This window comes from Sapajus apella, unplaced genomic scaffold, assembly GCF_009761245.1.
Source record: "Sapajus apella isolate SASKATOON/1434 unplaced genomic scaffold, GSC_monkey_1.0 scaffold2, whole genome shotgun sequence".
NCBI lineage: Eukaryota > Metazoa > Chordata > Mammalia > Primates > Cebidae > Sapajus > Sapajus apella.
Genome location: NW_022436942.1, coordinates 17,063,434 through 17,089,449, shown reverse-complemented (window position 1 = coordinate 17,089,449; position 26,016 = coordinate 17,063,434). Strand labels below are relative to the sequence as shown.

Below are 26,016 nucleotides of genomic sequence, written 5' to 3'. Positions count from 1 at the left end.
TTATTTTCTTACTTCTCTCACTGCTCATTTACTGCTCCTTCTCCAGCTCTCCTTTCACCTCTTACTCAATATAAGTATGTTATGTGTTCTTCAGTTTCTGTTTTGGGTGTTTTTTGTTTTTGTTTTTGTTTGTTTTTTGAGATGGAGTCTCACTGCAATGCCCAGGCCTAAGTACCATGACATAATCTCATCTTGCTGCAACCTTCACCTCCTGGGTTCCCCAGCCTCTCTAGTAGCTGGAACTACCAGCACCTGCCACAATGCTTGGCTAAGTTTTTGTATTTTTGGTAGAGATGGAGTTTCACCATATTGGCCCGGCTGGTTTCAAACTCCTGACATCAAGTGATCCACCCACCTTAGCCTCCCAAAGTGCTGAGATTGCAGGCATGAACCATCCAGCCTGACCGTCTTTTATTTAGTCTGCATTCTGCTGATTGACAAAGCACATCTGCTCTTGACCTCCACTTTCACCTTTGTAGTGAAAAGGTGAAACTCCCAAGCCATTTCTTGCAGTCATGACCTTCCCTCAACTTGTAGGCATTTCCAGACATCTCTAGATATTTTCAGGAGATCTTCTTTTTGTTGTGCTTTTGATATTTCCAGTACCCTGTGGTATCTTTCTTTCTATCACCTCTGTTCTTCATATTGCTGTCAGCAGTATTCTAGCCTAGAAGTTTTTGAGACCACCCTTTCTCTGGACTTGTATACATCTAAAATACTTTAAAAAATTATTTCCATCTTTTCTGTTGTTGCCAGAGATTTCAGGTGCTTATAGTCACGTAATAGTCTCTTAATGGGTATTCCCACCTCTGGTCTCTCGCCCTACAAGTTAATTCTATACATGGCATCAGATACTCTCACTGAAGCACACCTCTGTTAATTAACACTCCCATCACCTAGGTCCAAGGACTGACATTTCAGTCCTTGCATGATGTAATTCCAAACAGCTGTTCCATGTTCATCTCCCACTACCATCATACTCAAGTCAAATTGAACTGTCCCCATGCCTCGTTCATTCTAATTCTACTTCCTACTGCCAAATCCTTGGTCATGCTGTTCTTTTATCTTGAAATTAATCTAACTTCCTACTATTTCCATTTCTAGCTCTAACGTCGCCTTCTAAGCTTAACTAAACACCACATTCAAATTTTCCTCTGGCACCTCTGGATAGGTAGAATAATTTTTCTAAAATTTCAGGAACATTGTATATATAAGGTCTTATTTGTTTTTAAGATTTTATTATAGTTGCTTTTGTATAATTATTCAGTTTCTGAATATGCTATAAATTTATAGATGTCAGGAATAATAATGTATTTATATTTACATAGCCTTTAGCATTTTGGCGGTTTTAGAGTTGCAAGGAACTTGGAGTACATCTGTTTCCACTTTTATGTTTTGTTTACATCATCTTCAGCATGTTCAATAAACCACCATCTATTATTTAAGTATAGACACTGAGGCAGACAGTTCTAGCTGTGACTCAATCTTTCTTCTACTTTCAGTCTTTGTTCAGCTTTCCTGGGGCCACATGACCCATTTGAATGACATGCTGTACCTATGTGGTGACAGCTCACATGTCTAATGTTTTCTCTATCAATTTAACATATTCAGTTTTTCTTCCTGTTGTGTATGTGACCTGGTTAAGTTCTTTTTTAAGGTTGCTGTATCTTGGAGTAATTCAAGTTTAGGAAAGTCCACAAAGGTATAGAATACTTCAAGGATAACAAGGGTTTTGAATGTAAATATTGAAACTGTTGTTCATGATGTAACTTGTCAATATCTCTTCAGGTGAAGTCAGAGTGGGAAATCAAGGGATATATTTAGAGATATACCTCTGGGAGAATCTCATAGTTATCTTCAGGGTGAACTTTTCTTTCTGTGCCATCAGTTTAATGAATAAATAGAGAATAAACCACTGGATGACGGTAGGAAAGCTCACTTTAAATTTTGACTATAATTAGAAATTAGCCACTCAGTAAAATTATTCTCTTTTATAGATTAATGCCATAAGTGGTAAAACAACAAACATGTCTTGTGTATATGTGTGTATAATAAGTGAATTTAAAGACATTGGACCAAAGAAGTGGCTATTAATTAAAGTTATAAAGATAAGCTTTATGTAAGAATAGCTTACATTTATTGAACATTTCTATATGTCAGATGTCATTTTAATACCTTACATGTTTTAACTAATTTAATCCTTTAAACCCTATGAGGAAGCATTGTTGCTGTCCTCATTTTAAGATGGGAAGAGTAGAGCATAGAAGTGAAGTACCTTGCCCAAGGTTACACATCTTGTTAGTGGAAGGATCTGGAATTTAATCTGTTGAACAGAACATACCTTTTCAATATTAGTAATTTCAAGTATTTCATGCTGCAGTGGATTTTAAGACATCCTCAACAGAAAAGTCTGATAAATATTTTTTAAAACTGAGACTAGTTGAGTATAATGAATTTGGTTCTGTTAAAACACAAAGTCAACAGGAATGATAAGGCTTCCTTCCTATTTGAAGGAGGTACCTGGAACCAAGGTAGGAAGCTTAGAGGAAATAATGACCTCTTGTGGATTTAAGGAGGCTGGAGAACCAGTAGGGACTGAAGGAACAGTAAGTCGAGGATGTCATTTCTGTAACTGAGTTTGCAAGGCGGTAGGGGTAGAATGTGTGGGAGGTGACAAGCTTCCCATGGAAACCCTGGGCTGTGGGTATCAGTGAGTGTTAGAGCAAGGTCTGGAGAATTCTCATAGATATGCATATATCAACTTTACAGTGAAGTGGGGTTTTGAAAAAAGCCTCTGACATATTTTAAGCCATAGAATGCAATCCTTTAACAACTATTTATTCCCCTGCTGTGTTTCAGACACTGTTTTAGATGTTAGAGAGATGGCTGTAAATAGAATAGGTAAGTCCTTTTTAGTCTTGAGTTACACAGATATCAAACATATTCTCAAAGCAAGGTTAAGCAATTTATGTCCTTGAGCCAATTTTTTTGTAGACCTCTCACGTCATCTTCTCTATATAGTCAGTCTTATTCTGTAGTTATCTCTTTTTCTCTCTTCTCCATTTTTCTCTATCTCAGTCACATGTTGGATCGAAGACTTTGAAGATAGATAGACATACCTCAATGAATTTTCGACCGAGCTACTTCTAGCTGTTTGACCAAAATCAAGATATGTAACTTTCAGAGCCCCAGTTTCACATTTTGGAAATAATAAAATTTATTTCATGAGTGGTTGTTGGAGAAATAATATAGGTAGCCAGTAAATGGTAATCATAATGTAATTTTTATCTCTACCATTATTTTTGGCATATGTTGAAGCAGAACTCTTTACCCCTGAGGAACTCTATTCTGTGCAAAAATATTTATGAGTTATAATATTGCTACTCCAGCATGACCCAAATAGGAATGTCAGGTAATAAACAATTATTAAATAATGTAGATCTTTTCAAGATGGATGAAATTCTAGTTTCTGGCACATATAGGAGGAGACTCAAGTACTGATATTGATGCTGCAAAATGTTTAAGTGCTGAAATTTTCGCTTAACTATAAAATTAGTAATATCAATTGGGAATACATCCTAAGGGAATTTAAGATGGAAATTCAATTTAGATATGATAGCACACATAAACACATTGAAAAACTACCTCAAAGAGAAAGACAATAATCATTCTGTTATAATGACTTAAAGATATTTGTTACAATTAAGAAACAAAACATATGCCAACGTAATTATTGATGCCATTTAAGTATATGCTGTGTGTTTGCTGTTTTTTGTTTTGTTTTGAGATGGAGTCTTGCTCTGTCGCCAGGCTGGAGTGCAGTGGCACGATCTCAGCTCACTGCAACCTCCATCTCCGAGGTTCAAACGATTCCCCTGCCTCAGTCTCCTGAGTAGTGGAGACTACAGGTGCATCTCATAGCTATGTTTTTGTATTTTTGTAGAGACGGGGTTTCACCATGGCCAGGATGGTCTTGATCTCCTGACCTCATGATCCACCTGCCTCGGCCTCCCAAAATACTGGGATTAAAGGTGTGAGCCACCATGCCTGGGCTGCTGTCTTATATATAGTATTTCAAATCCTCATATTGTCATGTAAGATAGATTATGTTCATTTATAGATAGGGAGAATAAGGACTCAGCAAGGTGAGGCTGCCTATTATAGCACCTCAAGAGTCAATGCCTCAGCAGATGTTTCAGTACAGGTAGGATGCTAATGACAACTAGATCTTGGCTTCCATGTCTTAAATCAATTCAAATCAGCGAAAAATTAAGCATTGCTACATTAAGAACTCTACCAAAAATACCTGAATATGTATAAGACATCTTTTCTGACTGTTCTCAAAAGGAGACTGAAATTTTACAGATACTATGTGTGTGTGTATGTGTGTGTATGTGTGAATATATATATAGCAAATATATATAGTGAATATATATATTCATATGTATTTATATATTGTGAATATATATATAAATTTTCACTATATATATTCACAATATATAATTTTCTATGTGTTTAGTATATGTATTCACAATATATATATTTTCACTATATATACTCACAATATATAAATACATATGAAAATATATATTCACTATGTATATGAATATTTTCTATATATATTCACACGTACACGTACACTTACACATACACTTACACAACATCTCTAAAATTTGAGTCTCCTTTTGAGGAGAATAGTCAGAAAAGATGTCTTATACATAATTGTTCAGGTATTTTTGGTAGAGTTCTTAATGTAGCAATGCTTATTTCTCACTGATTTGAAAATATATATATATATATGTGTGTGTGTGTGTGTGTGTGTGTGTGTGTGTATTCATTAATTAACGGTACAACCCAGAGTAGGATTAGTGTCAAAATAAATGATAGAGAACATGATTTTCTAGGACAGATGTTGACAAAGCATAGCCCTTGGGCCAAATCCAGACCCCTGCCTGATTTTCTAAATAAAGTTTTTTTGGCATATATTCACACCTGTTTGTTTTCCTGTTTTCTGTGGCTGCTTTCATGCTGCAGGGCAGAGTTGAGTAGTTGTGACTTAGCCTGCAAAACCTAATATTTTTACTATCTGGCACTTTAGAGAAAAAAAATATTTATTGACTCTTGTTCTAGAATTTCAGAAGAAGATACTTTGGTTTCCAATGGAGGAATCAATGAGGGCATTAATACAACAAGTGAAATTTATTTTGTAACTGAGAGATGGGTAGCTTTAGTTAAGAGAAGAAAGGAACTCTTCATTGTAAATGCCACAGAACTCAAAATCAAAAGTACACCTATAGATAAATTAAAAGTCTGCTGAAGAATAAGGATCATATTACTGTATATAATTTATATAATGCTATGACCATTTGTCTATGAATTTTTTTGTAAGTATCTGGGACGCTGATTCTTAAACTGGATGAAATATTTGAATTAACTGATAAGCTACTTAAAATAAAAGTGATATTTTGCTCAATAACCTGTGATGCTAAAATGTAATCCATGTGGAAAATCACTGAATTAGGATATTTATTCACTTGATAAAACTGAATATTTTGAGTTGATGGCAGAGACTGTTTTTTTTTCTTCCCCTCATGTCTCTATTTAACATGTCTCTATGTAACATGTGGGAATGCTAGACATAACCCCAATATTTTCTTCTAATCACTATTTATAATAAACACTAGATACTGAGAATATAACTAAGTACCAACACTGTCCCCAGAGCTTTTCACTCCTTATGTCATTAAAAACTTTCAGTAGCCAAATGAGGTAGATGTTATTGTTCCTATTTTTATAACAGAGAGCACTAGGAAACAGTTGTGTCAAATAGTTGGCATAATACTACAACACCAGTAAGTAGATCCTCTCTATCTGATCGCATCCAGAAATGGACTCTTTTAAAATGAAAAACTTTTTGAACTAGGACATAGATAGGAATGTACTTTCAGAAGCTTATAAAAGTGCATATGCCAATTTGTTTTATCATGTGTCTTAATTCTTTTCTACTCAAAGCATTGTACGGTTTTTAAAAAGTTGAGTTAGCTTTTAGAACAAATGGTTCTGCAAATTTTTCTTGAATATACTGACTTTTTATGGAGCCAGAATTTTCTGCATCCTCTCTCTGTTTCTTTGTCACTTTCGGCCCACAACTCTTTTTCTCTTTATCTCGCTTCTTAACATTCAGTCATTTGTAATTTCTTCCTTTTCCTATAGTATCAGTTCCAAATATTCATATAGGTCTTCATTACCCCATTACCTGTTGCACAGTGTCTTTGATGTAGCAATAAAGTGCTTGAAAGCATTTTCATAAAGCAATGATGGCTTCTAGAAGCAAAAGAAAAAATCAGTGCAACTTAATACCAGCTTCTTGTTCTGAACTTAAAAAGGGGCAGAAAACTGCAGAACTGTTTGAATATCACTAATGGATATGACAAACTAATAAGTAGATAGGAAAAGGTAAATGATTCAGAGGAAGCCACAGAAAATGTTAAGTCTGTGTTCCCTGTAGGCCACATTAGCATCTGTGTGAGAGCAACCTGGCCTCTTGTGCCATGGGGAGAACATTAATTAAACACAGTAATGACCTGGTACAGGAGGATTTATGGATATCAGATCTAAAGCTCACATAAAATTACTTCCTTTTTGTCATTAAATTTCTAAGTAATATATGCTGTTAATTTAAGAAAAAATTAATTTTGTGAGGAAATGTGTATCTTTTATTGGTTTTCATTTTATTTTTGTTAATTACATAAATTTGTTACTCTGTCTCATTAAGATACCTGAATCTATTATCTACATTTGTTTTCAAATGTTCCAAATAAAGGTGGGAAAGAAATAATTCTAAAACAGTGTCACCAACAAATATTTTAAATGCCTAGAAACCTAATTGTGACTGTTCATTGGGATACTTCAGTATTTTTGATGAAAATTATTATGCATATTTGGTCAGTAATTTTCTTTTTCTTTTTTTTTTTTTTTTTGAGATGGAGTTTCGCTCTTGTTACCCTGGCTGGAGTGCAATGGCGCGATCTCGGCTCACCGCAACCTCCGCCTCCTGGGTTCAGGCAATTCTCCTGCCTCAGCCTCCTGAGTAGCTGGGTTTACAGGCATGCGCCACCATGCCCAGCTAATTTTTTGTATTTTTAGTAGAGACGGGGTTTCACCATGTTGACCAGGATGGTCTCGATCTCTTGACCTCGTGATCCACCCGCCTCGGCCTCCCAAAGTGCTGGGGTTACAGGCGTAAGCCACCGTGCCTGGCGCAGTAATTTTCATTTAAGTGTGAATATTATGTAGGGGCCAAGGGAAATTTCCCTTTTATCTGCTGAAGATTTGCTGAAAATTCAATTCACAAAAGACAGATTAATTGGAGAAAAGACATACAATTTATTATGGTGCTCAGGAAAGAATCACCAAGCGAGTGCCCAGTATCTCAATGGGGTACAAATACTTATATAGCCTACTTCCCAGGGGAATAAAAGATGGCGAAGGATGGATGATTTTAAGGAAACAGTACATGATTTTTAGGGGAATTCAATAGGCTTGAAGAACATACAATGGCCTGGGACAAAGTCCATTTGTCCTAGAGAACTGACAATGGTTGTTGACAAAAATCTGTCCAGGTTTGTTCACAGACTTCAGTCTTCCTCTCTGCAATATGAGTTCAGTTAATGAAAACTCAAGGAAGGGATCAGCAGTAATTGTTTTCTTTTTTGGCAGATCTGGACTTTAGGCAGGTAAGTGACTAAGAGAAAAACTTCATTCTGTGCTTTGGGAGCCAGAAGATTGAGAGATGTGGGTGAGGGAATGGGAGAGACCTTGTGGTTTCTTCTGAATGTCAAAGTGCCATATTTAGAGTGTTGGTTTCTGAGCCAATTTTATAGCATTTTTATCCAACTTTTTAAAATCGATGAGATATTTTAAATGATTTTACATTTTATTAGGTCTCTTATTCTGTTAGCTCTTGTCTTGCAGCAGTAATACTAAATGCGTGCTCAGTTTTACATTCAGATAACCACTTGTGATCTATAAAACCTAAATTTAAATATATGATTGTTTTGTTACTCTCTTGGTGTCTGAAGGATTTGCAAAAGAGTTTACACGCTCAGATTTTTGGAATGGGAAAGGAGAAAGAGAAGGCAGGTAACAAACTTGGTGCTAAGTGTGTGCCAAACATACAGTTATGGAGTTTTTACTGCATCACCTCAGGCAATCTTGAGCCACCCTCTGACAACATCAACATCTCTGTTACCTGGGCATTGCTGTCTCCAATTTAGGATGGCATTGGCTGGTTAGGAAACAAAGGTTTATTTCCAAAATCCATGTTTTCCCTTATATTACATGTTTTCTTTCCAGGTAGAGTGGAATCTTCCCTTTTTGCACACACAGTTTATAGAAGAGGAAAATTACTTGGCAATAAGAGAAATACTTAGGATTCTGTTCTTTTAAAATATGGTAAATAAAAATAAAAATCATCATACTTTTAAATGTCAGAATCACATCTGAAAATCTTTTTCAAGAAACAAAAGGCAAACTTAAAAGAACAAGGGAAATGTTGATAAAACTTTACTTTGCTACTCTTCCACATATGCAATTCCTCTTTAAAAAATAACCTTATATATTGTATGTTGGGATTGATGCTAGTATCAAGAAATTAAGTAGACACAGATAATGTTACTGATTAAGGCTGCATTTAAATAATTGGGATTTGAATATTGGTGTTTTTTTTTTTTGAGTGCTTGATTATACTTTATTAAACCAGTGTATTCACCTCCAATTATACTTTAATGAGAATGATTACTCACAAAAAATCTTTAATAATTTGTTCATTATAATACCAGAACTCCATTATAATTTGAAATTCAATGTAAGAGTTCATCTTAAACCTATCCTAGAAGATTTAGGAAGTCCCTCATTGTAGACAGTTTAGCTTTTAACTGTAACCCTCTGAGAGGAAACATGAAGATATTGCTGTAACGATGTTCCAGCATACATGTTTAAGAATGTGTTTCTTTGATATTAATACACCATTCTGAAATACATGATTGAGATAATATATGTTTCTAACTGTGAGGCAGTTGGGTTGAATGATAGTATATCTTGTTTATGTTTTGTCTTAGCTTGGACTGTATAACAGAATACTATAGACTAAGTGGCTTTTAAACAACAGAATTTTTGTTTTCACAGTTATGGAGGCTGGCAAGTCCAAGATCAAGGTGCTGGCAGACTCAGCATCTGGTGAGGGCCTGCTTTCTGGTTCACAGATACCAGTGTTATAGCTGTGTTCTTACATAGCAGAAGTGGTGAGAGAACTCCCTTAGGTCTCTTTTATAAGGGCACTAATTCCATTCATGAGGGATCTACCCTTATGACCCAAACATCTCCTGGAGTATTAGTCTGTTCTTTTGCTGCTGTAAGGACATATCAGAGCCTGGGTAATTTATAAAGGAAAGATGTTTAATTGACTCAAAGTTCTGCATGGCTGGAGAAGCCTCAAGAAACTTACAGTTGTGGTAGAAGGGGAAGGAAACATGTCCTTTACGTGGCAGCAAGAGAGAGAAATGAGTGCTGAGGAAAGGGGGAAGCCCCTTATACAATTATCAGACCTACTCACCTAGTGAATGTGAGAACTCATTCACTATTACGAGAACAGCATGAGGGTAACAGCCTCGTGATTCACTTATGTCCCACTAGGTCCCTCACACGACATATGGGGACTATGGGAACTATAATTCAAGAGGAGATTTGGGTGGGGACACAGACAAACCGTACCATTCCTCCCCTGGCCTATCCCACATCTTATGTCCTCACATTTTAGGAAACAATCATGCCCTTCTAACAGTCCTCCAAAGTGTTAAGTCATTTCAGCATTAACTCAAAAGTCCAAGTCCAAAGTTTCATCTGCGACAAGGCAAGTCCCTTCTGCCTATGAGCCTGTAAAATCAAAAGCAAGTTAGTTACTTTCTATTAATAGAAACAATGGGGTAAATACACCCATTCCAAATGGGAGAAATTGGCCAGAACAGAGGGGCTATAGGCCCCATGTGTGTCCAAAATCCAATAGGGCAATCATTAAACCTTAAAGTTCCAAAATGGTCTCCTTTGACTCCATGTCTTGCATTGAGGTCATGCTGATGTAAAAGGTGGGCACCCACAGCCTTGGGCAACTCTGTCCCTGTGGCTCTGCAGGGTACAGCTCACATCCCAGCTGCTTTCACTGGCTGACATTAAGTGTCTGCAGCTTTTCCAGGTACATGGTGCAAGCTGTCAGTGTATCTACAATTCTAGGTCTGGAGGATGGTGGCCCTCTCCTCACAGCTCCATCAGACAGTGCCCCAATGGGGTCTCTGTGTGGAGGTTTCATCCCCACATTTCCCTTCCTCAGTGTCCTAAGCAGAGTTTCTTCATGAGGGTCCTGCCCCTGCAGCAAACTTCTGCCTCGACATCTAGGCATTTCCATGCAGTCTCTGAAATCTAGGCAGAGGTTCCCAAGCCTCAATTCTTGACTTTTGTGCAGCCACATGTAAGACACCACATTTAAGACACCAAGGCTTGTGCCTTGCGCCATTGAAAGCAATGGGCTGAGCTGTAACTTGGCCCCTTTTAGCCATGGCTGGAGCTGAAGCAACTGGGATGCGGGGTACCATGTTCCAAGGCTGCATAGAGGTTTAATTGACTAACAGTTCCTCATTGCTACGAAGCCTCAGGAAACTTACAATTACGGTGGAAGGTGAATTAAACACATCTTCTTCACATGATGGCAGGAAGGAGAAGTACTGAGCAAAAGGGGAAATGCCCCTTATAAAACCATCAGATCTTGTGAGAACTCACTCACTATCATAAGAACAGCATGAGGGTACCTGTCCCCATGATTCAGTTACCACCCACAGGGTCCCTTCCATGACATGTGGGGATTATGGAACTACAATTCCAGATGAGATTTGGGTGGGGACACAGCCAAATTATATCACCTCCCAAAGGCTGAATCTCCAAATACCATCAGGTTGGGAGTTAGGTTATAACATATGATTTTTGGCTACATATGTATTCAGTGTACAGCAACATTTTATAGTGTCTAATATTACAGTATGAATGAAACTTACAGTTCACAAGATAATCTGATCAATGTATTGGCAACAAAAACATCTCTTTCTTGACTTTGAAAATATATCCAATCTAGGAAGTATGGGAAAACTATCAGGTAGAAGATACATACTGCCCACTGAATGGTAATTTATAGGAGAGAGATGATGGGGAAAACAGGAAATGCTTAATTGTTACTCGATAAATTTTATGGTCTGCTCTAGAACATAGAACATCTGTGCTTTAGACAATAAGTTGCAATTTACCAAAGCTAAGAGTCTATGGCCAATAATTTAAACAAAAAGTTACATAAATGAGGTATTTCTGTATCAGTGTGGCTCCTTTCATAAAAGCAGAATTAGAGATTCAAGATGAAGAACATGCTAACATTATGAACAATAATACTGTTAAAACCCTTACTGAATGAAACAAATATGATATACAAATGGCAAGTCCATTCAGGTAATGATGTGGCATGTGTTCACAGTCTATTGGAGTGAAGGACTTTTTTTTTTTTTTTTTTTGAGATAGAGACTCTATCACCCAGGCTGGAGTGCAGTGGCATTATCTCTACTCACTGCAACCTCCCCTTCATGTGCCTCAGCCTCCTGAGTAGCTGGGGTACTAATTTTTGTATTTTTAGTGGTGGCAGGGTTTTGCCATGTTTACCAGGCTGGTCTCTAACTCCTATCCTCAGATGATCTGCCCACCTCAGCCTCCCAAAGAGCTGGGAGGCATGAGCCACTGTGCCTGGTCAAGAAACATTTTTACATGGACTATTTTGGCTCTGGAAAAGGACCATCTCTTGTAATCAAATCATTAATGATTTCCAAAGAAGTGTTTTGTATGTGTTATTTATGTTATTAAAGGCATCAGAATAATATAATATGGTAGAAGTGCCATGATTCTTTATTTCATACATAATCAAACTTTATTTTAAAATATATATTCTTTGCCTGTACAGCTGCTGTAATTTGAATGTGTCTTCTTCAAAATCTACATGTTGTTGTTTAGTGGCCATTGCAGTAAGAGGTGATTAGGCTGCGAGGGTTCTTGCCTTATGAAGAGGGGTCAGGCCCTTATGCAAAAGAGACTCCATGTAGTGTTTGGGCCTCTTGCTCTTCTGCTTTCAGCCACTGGAGGACACAGTGTTACCACTCTGCAGGACACAGCAACAAAGCATCATCTTGGAAGGAAAGAGGGGGCCTCTCACCAGATTCTGCATCTGCCTGCACCTTGATCTAGGACTTGCTAGAGTCCATAAATATAAGAAATAAATTTGCATTCTTTATAAATTACTCATTCTGTGGTTTTTATAGCAGCACAAGCAGACTAAGACAACAGGCCTCTCCTTTTTACATCCATGAGAAGTGTCTCAAATTCCTAGAAATCTGAAAATAGAAAAAAAAAAACCACACATCATTCACTAATTTTTCAGTATAATTTTGTTTCCGACATGGCAGTGATCACTAGTAAAAACTTGCTCTTACTTCAATTGACATTGACTCTTACCTTTCGTTTTTTTACAATCCCTTGTAAGAGGAATTTTCTGATAAGATTAAAAAGAGGCACATGGAGGGGCCTGTGTGTCAAGATAGGCAAACACTCAGATGCTGAGTTTCCTGCATCTGTGAAACTAACACACTGTTTAGCAACACAGCTGCATCAATAGTAATACCAGCAAAGTTACCAGGCATTCTTCCCTTTGGTGACTGGCCATGCCCTTGGAGTATCATGGATGTTGTTGCCATTGCCTCAGAAACCTGCTGTTGGCCAGTGGCTGAAATAGTGTCCTAAACATCAGAAAGATGCTTGTGTAGCTGACAGTATTTTCTGGACTTCACTTTACTCATGAGAGATGCGAATTTACCCTTGCGAACCCCAAAGTGCCAGGAAATCCAAAAGAGTCTGTTGGAACCTGCTTGTTATCTTACCTTGTACCCTGGCCTGGTTCCTGCTCCGTGACTTGACTCTGTTGGATCTTGGCATTTACTCTGGCCAGGACCTGGTGAATGTTCCCTGGAATGCCCTTCAATTTCACTGGAAGGGGAAACTACAGATAATAGTCATGGGACCCTAACAGTTCCCAGAAGCCAGCCTGACAAAGAAAAGCATAAAGGACACGCCAACAGCATGATGCCTGAGGTAACTGGCTTTTTGCTTTACCACCCTGGGCCTGTAACCTTTAGGTATAAATACATAGACTAGGGATTTTATTTTACAGCGTTTTGCTTGGCATATAACAAAAAAATGGAAGGTGCTTATTAAAGTATTTACTGAAGGCGGGAAGCGCCCTGATAGTACCTAAATAACATCATTTTGTGGAAATTTTTTCTTTTACTTTTTATTCAAGCATTTTGTCATTTACTTTCATCAAAAGTAAAGAGAATGGTATAATAATAACAATAAAAAATCATTTGTCATGCAATATTCTGGGTAGACCATTAAACATGCCTAAATTTGCATTTATTCTCTGTGAATTCTTACATTTTCCTAAATTTATTTTAAATTTCTTAAATATTTTAGCTCTTTTAATGAAAAAAATAAATTAGATTTTTTTAAAAAAACAAGAAAAGAAATATACGCAGTTGATTTTTAAGTTATCTTATTTGCTTTCAGTTGTGCAAAAATAGGCCCATTACCTTAGGACTTTGCTTGACTCAATTCCTTAGTTATTCAAGTGTTTCAAGTCAGCTGATTGTGAGGGTAAAAATAAGGAATGTTCTACAGAATGACGCAAGGGAACTGGGTCACTTTTATTCTCGAAAAAAGCATAGAGCGTGGAAATTAAAGGAATTTCATTTCCAAAGTGAGCCCATTGTATGACGAGAACTATGATACATGTAATTTATTTTCACATTTTTCCCACCATTCATTATTTAAAAGGTTATTAGAACTTATTTTTACTACAGCATTTAATAGCATATTTTTTTAGCATCATTACCCAGTTAAAAATCATATTCTGCCCTAGAATTTATTTAAGATCAGTGAGGTTTTATAGGTTTTAATTGTTGTATGTAATAGCATAAATGCATTATTTGGATAGGTGGCTGGCTAACTGTATTACATAATTAATCTAGATTTTTCCAGTGAATAATATTTTGAGTTAATATTGTGGCATAAGAACAAAATCACTTCTGTATTTTTAGTATTATTGTTAGCCTCATTTCTCTGCAAAATAGGAAATAAAAAAAATTTAATCAGCCTGTATTCCTGCTCTATTCTGCGAGTCTTTAGTCATGTGAATATATCACCTACATTGGAGAACATTTGTAAAAATTATAAAGGCAAAATGATTTGTTCTAATTAAATATATGCACCCTTCTCATTCATTGTTATTAATATACTCATAAAATGCTACTTGATATTGGAGAGGCACTAGGCTCCGATCTGTACCCTATATTTGGACAATTGCTAGGTTTAGAAATTTTCAAGTTTATTTGATTATTGATGCCATTTTTGTAGAGGATTTTAGGACATTGGTATTTTATGGAAGGCTATGTAGGAAACATTGCCTTAAGGACAGACCTTTGTCTTTATAGACAAACTAGGATTTTGAAAAAATTTATTTATAATGCCCTGTACATACTCGAAGAGTACTTAAATTTGGATTTTATTTTCACAGTTCTAAACATGTGACATGATCTCAGGTAATTTACAATGCATATTGAAGTAGGCTCTGTGCTTGTTTTCATATAAAATCATAACCATAAGAATCATATGGTTTATTGAAATTTTAATATGGATATAATAATAGCAAAATAATAATTGAAAGTATTGATGTGAGAATTAATTTTTGAGACCTAAGGTCTGGCCTAATAGACCAAATTATTTAAATTAAACATCCTTAGGCAGTAAATGTGAAATTACTATTGTTGTTTTATTATTGATAGAATCACTGACTCTTCCCAAACCTTTGAGTATAATAATTAGAAAAAACATTTGTTTTACTGACATCTTGATTTTCCTTATTTCTGTGCATTGCCACCTCATAGAGGCAATTTAAAATTTTGAACTCCCTTCCTGGTAAAACTTTTAATTACTGAAATATAGCTATATTTTACTATTGTTAACTAACTGTGACTCAATTTTTTCATTAAGATTTTTTTTTTTCTCACAGGGAGCAAAGACATTTATATTGCAGGAATAATGAATATTGTAATCACTTCCTGGTATCTTTAACTCAAATTATGTTTCTTTTTAGAGCCATACAATTGTAGCTTATACTGCTGCATTGCTTATCAGTACCATTTATATGCTTATTTGCTACATAATTCACATCCCTAAATCATTTTTCTCACCTCATTCTAAAGCTTTATCCCATATACCATGTACTCAAATATTTATTAAACCACATGGCTAGCATAAATTGCTATACTATTATAAATTTAATACTTTTTCTATCTATGTTTCTATATTTCTTATTCTTTCTAGCATGAGAGACCTAAATTCAATAATGAGTCAAAAAAAAGATGAGTAAAAATCACCTATATTCAAAAAGCACAAGAGTAAGTTTCCTAAATTTTGACTAATGTTTGCCAATTCTACTTAAATAGCTAGAATTTTCCTTCCACAATTTTTGCACTCACCACTGTAATTAAAATAAATATTATGGGAAACTCATTCTTATAAAGCAGAATGCTCCTTTCCAAGTCTAAAATACATCATCGTTTGTAGTCTTAATTGTTCATTAATTGCACTCTTAAGGTGTGTGATCTTCCCTTTCTAATAGTTGTTCTGGTGATAAAATACATAGAGATATTACAATCAAGAATATTCAAAGAAAAATGGGATCACTAGTACTATCATCTCCTTCTCCTTGCCTGCAAATCATTTTTGTTTCCTGAATTTTGTTGAAATCATCTATTTTCAGTAAATTTTTAGTATAATAAATGATATCTTTGATAATATAAATTATGTTTTACTTGGCAATTGGCTGCATTTTCTATGTAATGTTTAATGCTGATATAATTTTGTGATTTTTCTGCTCTTGTATTTTCTCATTTGCAGTACCTGATTATAAAGAAAATTTCCATGGCTCTATTTTATTTCTCAACCACTTTAATAGCCCTAAATGTTAAATGTATCTAATGTGAGCATTTAACCTTTCAGAGTGACTTCACACTTTAACATGAACATTTTACCAAATAGTTTCTATTCAAATGAACATTTAGTCTTTACCTAATCTGATTCACAAGACATAGCCTATATCTTTTTGGATTTGTAGGATTCAAACAGACGGAAATTTACATTCCTGATTTGCATTAAAGACTTCATTTCAATTTAATGTCATGCATTGTATTACACAATCTCTGTGTAAAATTGAATTGTGCAATCAAAGAATCTTAGAGGTTATTTAGCCCATTATTTTACGCAGTGAATTAATCTTACTGAATCCATGAAATGTGACTATCCAGTTTCAATTAAAAGGTTTGCAGGCATACAGTGACCTCACCATCTTAGAAGCAGAACATTTTTCCTCAGCTGGCTTCATTTGTTCATAATGTTATTTTAATATTATCCTGAGAGGGAAGATACATGTAATTTGCATTCTTTATGTTATTTACATGTTTATAAATCTACGAATTGGAAACATTCACATCAAAAAGACAGGTCTGTGACTTCCTGCTGACGGATTTTAAGAGAATCTGTTCCTACCCACAGACCCAGTGAAGGTAGCAATGTGTACCTCACGTGATATGGGCTGAGTATGCCAGAGGTTATGGGCACTACAGTTGTGAAATACTGTTAACTCTGAACTGGTGGCTCTGTTGGCATGTGCAAATGGAAGAAACTGCTAGGCAAGGAGAAAAATGGAGCATATGTTCCAAATAAGCAATTGTAATAATGATTTACATTGATTGTCTACTGCCCCAGGCACTATCTTAAACACTTTACATATGTCACCTTGTTTAATCCATACACATGAGGTAGGGACCATTATTACTTCTGTTTTTACAGAAAACAATCAAGGCACTGAGGCATTAAATGACTCACTAAAATTCACAAAGTTAGTAAATAATGGAGATAATGTTTGAGACTAGACACTCTAAACCCAGATTCTACACTTTGGCACTTAGATTATGCTAATAGCAACTGAATTGTTCCTTATAGAGACAGAGAGGGCAGCTGCCTGACAACACTCTGCAGCTGAGTTTTATACTGAGACTGTTTTTCTTTCTTCCTCTTCTTAAAAACTACATTGTGTGGATTTTGCTTTTTGCAACCATTGGTCCTTGCCTACGAATAAGGTTTGGATATTCATGTTATTTTGTTTTGCCATAGTAAGGAACTCTGAATGTTATAGATTCAGCATTGAGATTGTAGATGCAAAGTAAAATTGATTGACCTGGGAATTATCTACTGTTTCATCTAAAAACCCTTTCCTCTGAAAAAAAATTTACAATGAGGTATATTTACGAAAGAGGAAGACAGCACAAAATGGTCTGTATTAGGTTAATATTAAGGAAGTAGGTATCAACCAACTGACCTTGCCTGTGTGTTCAGGGCATGCTTTTGCCTTGTGGTATTTGGAAGTCCTAGGATTTATTTTTGCATATCTGTCAGCAGGGAAAATTGATGACTAAAGCCTTTGTAATCACTTCTGTTCTTGGTTTTGTGAAAAGAATAGTGTCTGTACTTTTACCCTCCTGACAGCAGGATAACATAGAGATTGTGTGTCACCACTGGAAGGAACAGAAAATAGGAAATTGGCAAAATAAATGATTAAGAGCCTGTGTAGCAGAGGAGGAAGTAGGAGGCAAGCATTTGTGAGGAAATCAAATGTACAGTAAAAACATGTCTCAAAAGGGAAGCATATGGGAGTATTAATCAGAAACCAATAGAATTAGGCACAAAAGTTCACCCTCTCCAAACTGGGAGAAACATGTATAGTTTTTATTAATCACAATATTACTTAAAAAGTTATTCTTCACACCACTGTTGGAGTTTATGGCCTTCTGTTTCCCTTAGCTATGCAAAGTAGGCCCATCAATTGTATTTTCAAGACCAAATACAATCTTTTTTGAGGCAGGATATATATTTAAACAACCTCAGCCTAAGAATTTAGGAACTAGTGAAGCTAACCTGGAATGGAGTGCCCTGTAAATGACCACTGGAGGGTTTCGTTTTTAGCAGTATTTTCTAATAACAAATCTGAGGCAAGACTTGGTGCACCGTGGTTGATCTGCGGGTCTCCACCATTGTTCACTAAAGTCTAGATCACTATTTTTTTGCTAAGTTATATGCCTGCATTCATGATCTTGAATTTCATGTTCCTCTGTTACTAGGGCTAGCTCGTGACTGCTCTGCACACTGATTATTGATTGTAGAAATCTGTCTCCCCAATCCCTGTGACTACTGTAACACTGCCATGTTGTTTATAGTCTTATTTCCTGGATAGAGCAGTCCTTGAACCCCATCCAAAAGTTGAAGTCTGACTACTGTTAAAGTGATTATGTCTGTGATGATTTCTGGATTCCCTGGACTCTAGGCTACCACCCATCATGTACTCTCCATTCTTTGGGCTGGGATCCTTGTTTATGGGGTCGATTCTTTCTATTTATTAGTAGCCATTGTCATATGCTTCCTAATATTTAATCTGACTTGAATACCTTACTTCTCTGTGCACTATTAAATGCTCTTTACTCTGTACCAGAATTGCTAGTTTGTTAATTGCCTTCCTCTCATTTTTAGATCTCAAGGACCTTGAGAGGCAAATCACTTAGATTATGTGGTATGAACATAGTTTTGTTTTGAATTTTAAGGTATACAAATATTATTTTTAACATTTAATAATTATTAAAATATGAAGTCTTTATATATATAAAGACTTCAAGGACTTCATATTTTATATGCTAAGAAAGTGTGATTTTAAAAAATCATGTCTATGGGTTTTCTTGGTGGGGGAGTTGGGGTAGGATATGGAATGGTGCTGAGTAATACTTATTCATGAATTCCAGTGACAGAAATCTATCTTTGTTTTGAAGAAACTATTAATTTTAGTTATATTTACAGTATTTTCTCATATGTTTATAACTCTGCCTACTTTTTCCATTCCACCCTCCAATCATGCACACTTTTATGGTCTCTGATTCTTCTAATTGAAGTAAATATAAAATCAATGCCTTAGTTCCTGTAATTCTACACTCAGAGTGAAAGGTGATGTGAATGTACTATGGGCCTCCCAAGTATTCTGCTGTGTCCTCAAAATAAGATAAAGATAAATTATTAAGTGAACTAGAAAACTACCTTTTAATGAAGGATAAGCTAACATTAGAAGTATCTATTTAATAGCATGCTCAAACATTATTCTCAACCTACTTAAACGTTGCTGGGCTTCTGTGTAAGACACTGTAGTCTTTCTTCCAGAAAAAATGTAGGTGGTTGTTTCCCTAGTACTCTTGTAATTTAAAATTGAACAGAGAACTGTGTCAAACATTTTAGTCACATATATTGATAAAATGTTAGACTGAAATTATGTTTTTATTTCATCAACTAGAATGAAATACCTTATGAATCTTTTGTCTATTTTTCTATGATGGTTTTATCTTCTTATTGTTTTATATGTGTTCTTTATGTATTCTGTATATTCTGCATGTATTTATTGAACACCAGAATCACGAATAGTGTGACACAGTAGCTGAATTTTTAAATTTAATTTTAATTATTGTAGGTTTTAATTTGCATTATGTGGGTACGGACTACTGCATTGAATAGCTCAGCACCAGCTTTGTTTTGTCACCTATGGTGATCCATCTGGTGTTCCTTTTTTGTTTTTGTTTTTTCTGCATGATGGGAGGGAAAAGGCTAGTGTCACATTTCCCTGTGTGGATGACCAGTTAGCCTTGAGCAACAGCATTTCCCCACTGAATGTTGTGTGTGTGTGTGTGTGTGTGTGTATGTGTGTGTGTGTGTGTATGTTTTGGGGCTTTTTACTCGGTCCTTTGTTAAATTCATGGGTCATGGCATTAGCACCTCTCATGGTTGAAATCACCAAAGCTTTTTTTTTTTTGAGATTCAGTCTCACTCTGTGCCCTGGGCCGGAGTTCAGTGGCGTAATCTCAGCTCATTGCAACCTCCGCCTCCCTGGTACAAGTCATTTTCCTGCCTCAGACTCACAAGTAGCTGGGATTACAGGTGCTGGCCATCACACCCAGCTAATTTTTTGTATTATTTTAGTAGAGACTGGGTTTCACTATGTTGGCCAGGCTGGTCTCAAACTCCTGACCTCGTGATGAGCCTACCTTGGCCACCCAAAGTGCTGGGATTACAAGCATGAGCCAGTGTGCCCAGCCCACCAAAGCTTTTTAATAAGCCTTCATAATTATGCAAACCCTCCATATTCCCATCTTTATTCTACTTTAGAAATGACTTTGTCATTCTTGGCCATTTGATCTTTCATATAAATTTTAAATTAGGACTTTCAAATAGAAAATTATAGTAATAGGCATTTTCTCTGCATTTAAATCAATATGTCAATTTCAAATTTGGGTATAATTGGCATTTTTATGATATTGAAGCTTTCAAATCATGAGAATGGCTTATCTCCCTATTCTGGCCTTTTATGTCTTGTGCTTTTAAAAATTATTTTATCTATAAAAATTTGATATATTGTGTTATATTTTTAAGGAAACACTATATATTGAGATATTCTGTGTGCTGTGTTTTAAAAATTACATGTTCTATATTTTGTGGCTAGATGCGATTTATTTTCATGTGATGATATTTTATCTGTCAAACTTGCTTGACTATCTAATTAATTATGTTTTATTTATAGATTTTCCACCCTATTCTGATAGTTTATCTGTAATATGTACAAAGAGAATTTTGTTTCTAACCTCTTACATTCTTTTTTTTTTTGCCTTACTATTTTACCTACGATATTTCATAAAATAACGAAGAGTCTTGTTTTGATCTCTTAAATGGAGAGCATTAAGTATGATGTTACAGATTTTGTTTTTTGTGTGATTAAGGAATTTTTCAGATTAAGGAATTTTTCTTCTATTTTTAGGTTGGTAGGTTTTTGAGATTATTTTATAATTTTTTCTGTATTATATCAATGTGATAAATTACAGTAATAGATTTTACAATATTTATTTATTTATCATTTTTGGCCCTCAAGTATTTGAACTGGCTTAGATTAATCATAATCTTTAGGTTGTGATATATTCCTGTCATACATATCTCTATCTTAATTATTAATCTAATGAAAATCATTGAACCTACCAGCCAACTCAAGAATTGAAATACTAACAAAACTTTAAACTTACCTACATGCATCTCCATAGTCTCATTTTTTTCTGCTCATATCTCTTTCCTTTTGAGATAATAACCATTGTTAATTATATATTTATCATTCCTTTGCTTTCCCTTGTTTTCTGTTTTGCTTTTAATAACTTACATATGAGCAAACAGTTTTTAAAATTGTTCTCATACAATTCTTCATGGTTTCTAATTTTTGTCTTCTTTTTGGTAATCTTGCTACCTAATGGTTGTTATGAACCTGATTCTGCTATCTATATTTTCTCCTGGTTCTTGCTTCATAGTGCTGTACAAATGAGTATTACTTGGTTCTTTATTATGTGGGAATTATTTGAAACTTGGATTAAGCTGAATTTCTAGTTAAGAAAGTTTGCATTTCCCTCTGCTGGAGTCTGGGGCATTTCCCAACATTGTAAACTCCCAAACATTGTCAACATATTTTGAATCACCTTTGCAATATGAAATTGGTAATATGAAATTGGAATGACTGTCGGTCATTAATCTGCAGGTAATATTTTTTGTTCCCCACTACTAGCACCAAATTTAGAAGCAGACTTGTTTCTTTGCATTGCTTGGTTGTGTGTGTGTGTGCCTGTGTGCCTATGTGTGTATATGTGTGTGTACTATTGCAAGCATTGTTCTGGTACAGTGACAATGCAGTTTTATTGGGTGACAGCAGGGCATATCACCTTTTACACTTTCTACCTGTGTCTGGCCTTGGGATTTGTGACTTGTTGCATGTACCCTTTGAGGGTGTAAAACCCCAAGTTCAAGTCCACCAGTGCATCAAATGTCCCAAGAGGATACCTGGAGCACGTACTACTCTTAGCCATCTGGTCTCCCCTTTCACTTAGTTTTATTCTCTGAATATATTGTAATTTCTTGTTATTTGTTTTTTCTACTGTATGTACACTTTTTAGTTCCTTTCAATGGAAGTATTTTTATATTACAAAGGACAGAGACTTGTACAAATTAATTCCAGTAATGAACTCAGAAACTGGAAACACAGAGGATTTTTCTGAAGCCTGATTTTATGAGACCTTGTGGGAATGGTAATGCAGTGCTGATTTTCTTCCTGGACTACCAATTTTCCATTCTGTTGTAATGCAAAATGACCTCACACTTCTAGAGCCCCCCACAATTCAACTGACTGAGACTTTCTGTGTATTTCTTCACATTCTTTAGGTAGAAAATAAAATTGGCTTAACCTCACTTACAGGTGGTAACAAGGGATACTATTTAAGAATAGTGTATACTACAGTGTTTAAAGCTTGACTGGCTGAGTTTGAATCTCAGATCCAAATCTTCCTAGCTTTGTAATCTTGGAAAACTTCCTTAATGATTGTGTAACTCAATTTCTTCATCTGTGAATGGGGATGCTGGTAATACTACCTGCCTCATAGTTGTAGTGAGGCATAAATGAGTCACTACTTGTGAAAAGTTCAAAATAAGAGTGATGATTTGGATATGGTAGCAACTCAAGAAATATTAAGCTATTTTCCCCCTTCACTTGATGTGACTTGTGGTCTACTTAGCTGTGGCCTTGGGTCAGGATCGTGTGGTATAATCATGTCTACATAGGTAAATGCGTTGAGCACCATTGAGAAGCAAACTGAGGGAAAGGAAGGCAGTAGCAAATATGCCTGACACACACTCAGGAAATAAAAACAGAACAACTTGTCAGTTTTGGGAAAAAATCATATAATTACCTTTATATAAAAATACTTAAAAGATTGAATTGTTACTTAAAGGAGCAGATTTTTTTACAAAAATTACATTGACTGAGTTATGTGTAACATCTAAAATTTTTACTATTCTAATTTATTCTGTAGCTTTTGCTAACTCATTGTCTATGAAACACCATATTATGTGGGCAGAGCATAAAGGTGAAAAAAGGATATATTAGTAGGTACAATTACAGATTATAAAAGTAAAATCATCAGCATTTTATAGAAAATAATCTCATTTTTTGCATAAATAATTCTAAGAAAATGTTAAGCATTTTAAGGAATAATTTTTTCTGTCCTTCTTTTAAGTGCCTGAGGTTTTTTTGTTTGCTTTTGTTTTTTAGAGAGAAGAACATATGACTTAAAAGTGATAATCTGGACCCAGCCTAATTCTCCGCAAATTAATATATCTAGTTATGTTCTGGGTTATTTTTTAGACCCTTGATAACTTGAAAATGTATAAATGAAACTACTAATGCTTTACATTTGTATGGTCCTTTACAATGAACCCAGTGCTTTCACGGATTCATCTCATAATCCAGTGAGGTGGACAATGCTATAATTCTCTCCATTTTACAGATGAGTACAACTGAGGCTCAGGCACTTTAAGTGACTCATTTACAGTCACATAGCATATAGAGTAGATCCTGACTCAAACACAGGAGTCCTGATCTTAACTCAAAATTCTTCCACATTTTCCAGCTACCCATTGAGGTATAAAAATGAACATATAACTATCACCATTTTAAAATACATGCCTGAGCTCCGAGTAACTCTAAGATGCAGATTTCTATTCATTTTTCCTTTAATTATTTAGTCTTTGCACTGACAGGCTCACAGCAAATGACAAATTGGTCATATTGTATAAGAAGGAAAGCAAGCTTGGTAAAAAATAAAAGGAATATAGATTGTGACTAGGACAGTTTTAATTCCTTTGCCACTGAATAAAATAGATGTAAACTTTTCATCAGAATATATAGCATGTAGGAGTTCAACATTTAGCAACAAGAGACGTTTGTAAATATTTATAAATATTATTTGATAAAGTTTTTTTCCTATACTCCAGAACATGGAGAGAGGTTGTTAAAAGTACTTGACCTTTCCTTTAAATGCAATGTGTTTAAATTAATTCATGTTATTACTTCAGTTTCACAGCTGAGTTGTCTCATAAATAAAACTTTTCCCTCATTAGAAATGAAGCTAATCTTGCAGTTCCCCACAGGACTCATATCGCTTACAATGTGCAATGCTTTATACATTGACCTGGAACCCAAGAGAGTTTATGCACAATTGGTGAATTAAACCAGAAATAATTTCCTGTGGCATTATGTCACAACCTCAACGATGAAAAAAATCTATTAATTTTTTGCACTTAATGAGAAAAATTAAATGAATTATTTCATAAGTAAAGTTTGATAGACCAGTATTTACACTTTTTTTGCTGTATAAAGTACATATCAATTTCTTATGTAAACGAGGTTATCGTACAGTTATCTCTATATACGTGTGTATGTACTTGTCCTTTGATTTTTAATTATTGGTCTTTTTTTGTCTACTATTTGTTATTAATTTGTAAAGACAAGCTTTAGCCTCCTGAGGAAAGATTTTTTTACCTTTAAATAATGGCATATTTTTGCCCACAAAGCTTCAGAGGAAGTCAGATGATATGTGGAAATTTTCTCTGGATAAATTCATCATATTTACTCAGTTCCCATTTTTTATACATTTGAATATCTTTCTCCTTACCTTTGTCTCCTTCACATATTCATCTTTTTCTTTCTATTACCCAACACTATTTTTGAAACCCCTTCATTTTCTCTTTCTTACTCATTTTTTCAGTGACGTGTCTCTTCAGTTTCAGCTCAGGCCTTCTAAGCTGTTGATGTCCAGGCCTACAACTTGTTGTCCTAACTCATCCCTTTACCAGCGGTCCTGCATGACCATTATCTACACAATGTTTTTTTATTCAGTGTGCCAGTTTTACAAGCCTATTAATTAATATCCACCCAATTTTCCATGTTGGAAACACTAGGGTCATTCTTGACATTTCTTACTATCACATGTAAATTTTCACTAAACCCTTAAGACTCTGAGTATCTCCTTGAATCCAACATCTTTCCTATGTTGTTGCCACGGCTTTAGGTGAGATCTTTAATATCTTCCATCTCAACTATTCCATAGGTGCTCTCTTTTCTTTTTTATAATTTTTCACACTGCCCTCTAAGCAATTTTACTAAAAAACAAATTCCTCCCATGCGTAAAAACCGATATTGACCTCTATCTGTTGCTTTGATCCTTAGCTCTCTTTTTTTAATCTTAGATTATCTTACATCATACGCTATCATATATTTTTAGTCTAAAGTTTTGCCCCTTCTGACCACTCACTCAGTGCTTCAAGGCCATCATATCCTACCCTCCATCAAGAATTATGTCTTTGAATACTCTGCTCTTTATATCTGAAATGACCTATCCAATCTTCTCCTCTAAGTGCTTGTCTTTTGTGACTCAATTCAATTGTCCCTTTCTGTAGGAAATTATGCTGGAGTTCCATAGGAATCATCCATTGCTTTCATAGAACTGTAAACAACCCCTCTGGTAGCTTTTAGCATATTTGCATACAATTATATGCTTATATGTCTGTCTCCCCTGCTATGTGGTAAGGTAAAAACACATCATATTCTCTGTGTGTGTTTGTGTGTGTGTGTATGTGTGTGTGCTTGTGTGTGTTTGTATATTTTAATACAGCACCTAGTTCAGGGCCTGGCATATGAAAGGTTCTCAATTACTGACTAAATAAGTGAATCAATTAATAAATGCCCCATCTAGCCCTTGAACTGAATTTTCCCATCCTTAGGATGTAGCTAGAAATAATCACTTAAGACTACATTAGATTCTCAAAAGACTTTTTTAAACATTCATTTACGTTGCTTGGAGGTCAGTTTGT

The 26,016-nt window shown here is 35.3% G+C and overlaps 1 protein-coding gene across 5 annotated transcripts in view; it reads left to right on the top strand.

Annotated features, from left to right (window-relative positions):
* SLC16A7 (solute carrier family 16 member 7) overlaps window positions 1-26,016 on the top strand; it is a 292,156-nt gene that overhangs the window by 6,830 nt on the left and 259,310 nt on the right. The window contains exon 1 of one of the 5 annotated variants that reach the window (XM_032288843.1): window positions 11,836-13,227. The exons of the other annotated variants lie outside the window; for them this stretch is intronic. The gene's annotated coding sequence lies outside the window, so the exon portion shown is untranslated. Of the gene's footprint in view, window positions 1-11,835; window positions 13,228-26,016 lie in introns of those variants that run through there. 5 annotated transcript variants of the gene reach the window in all.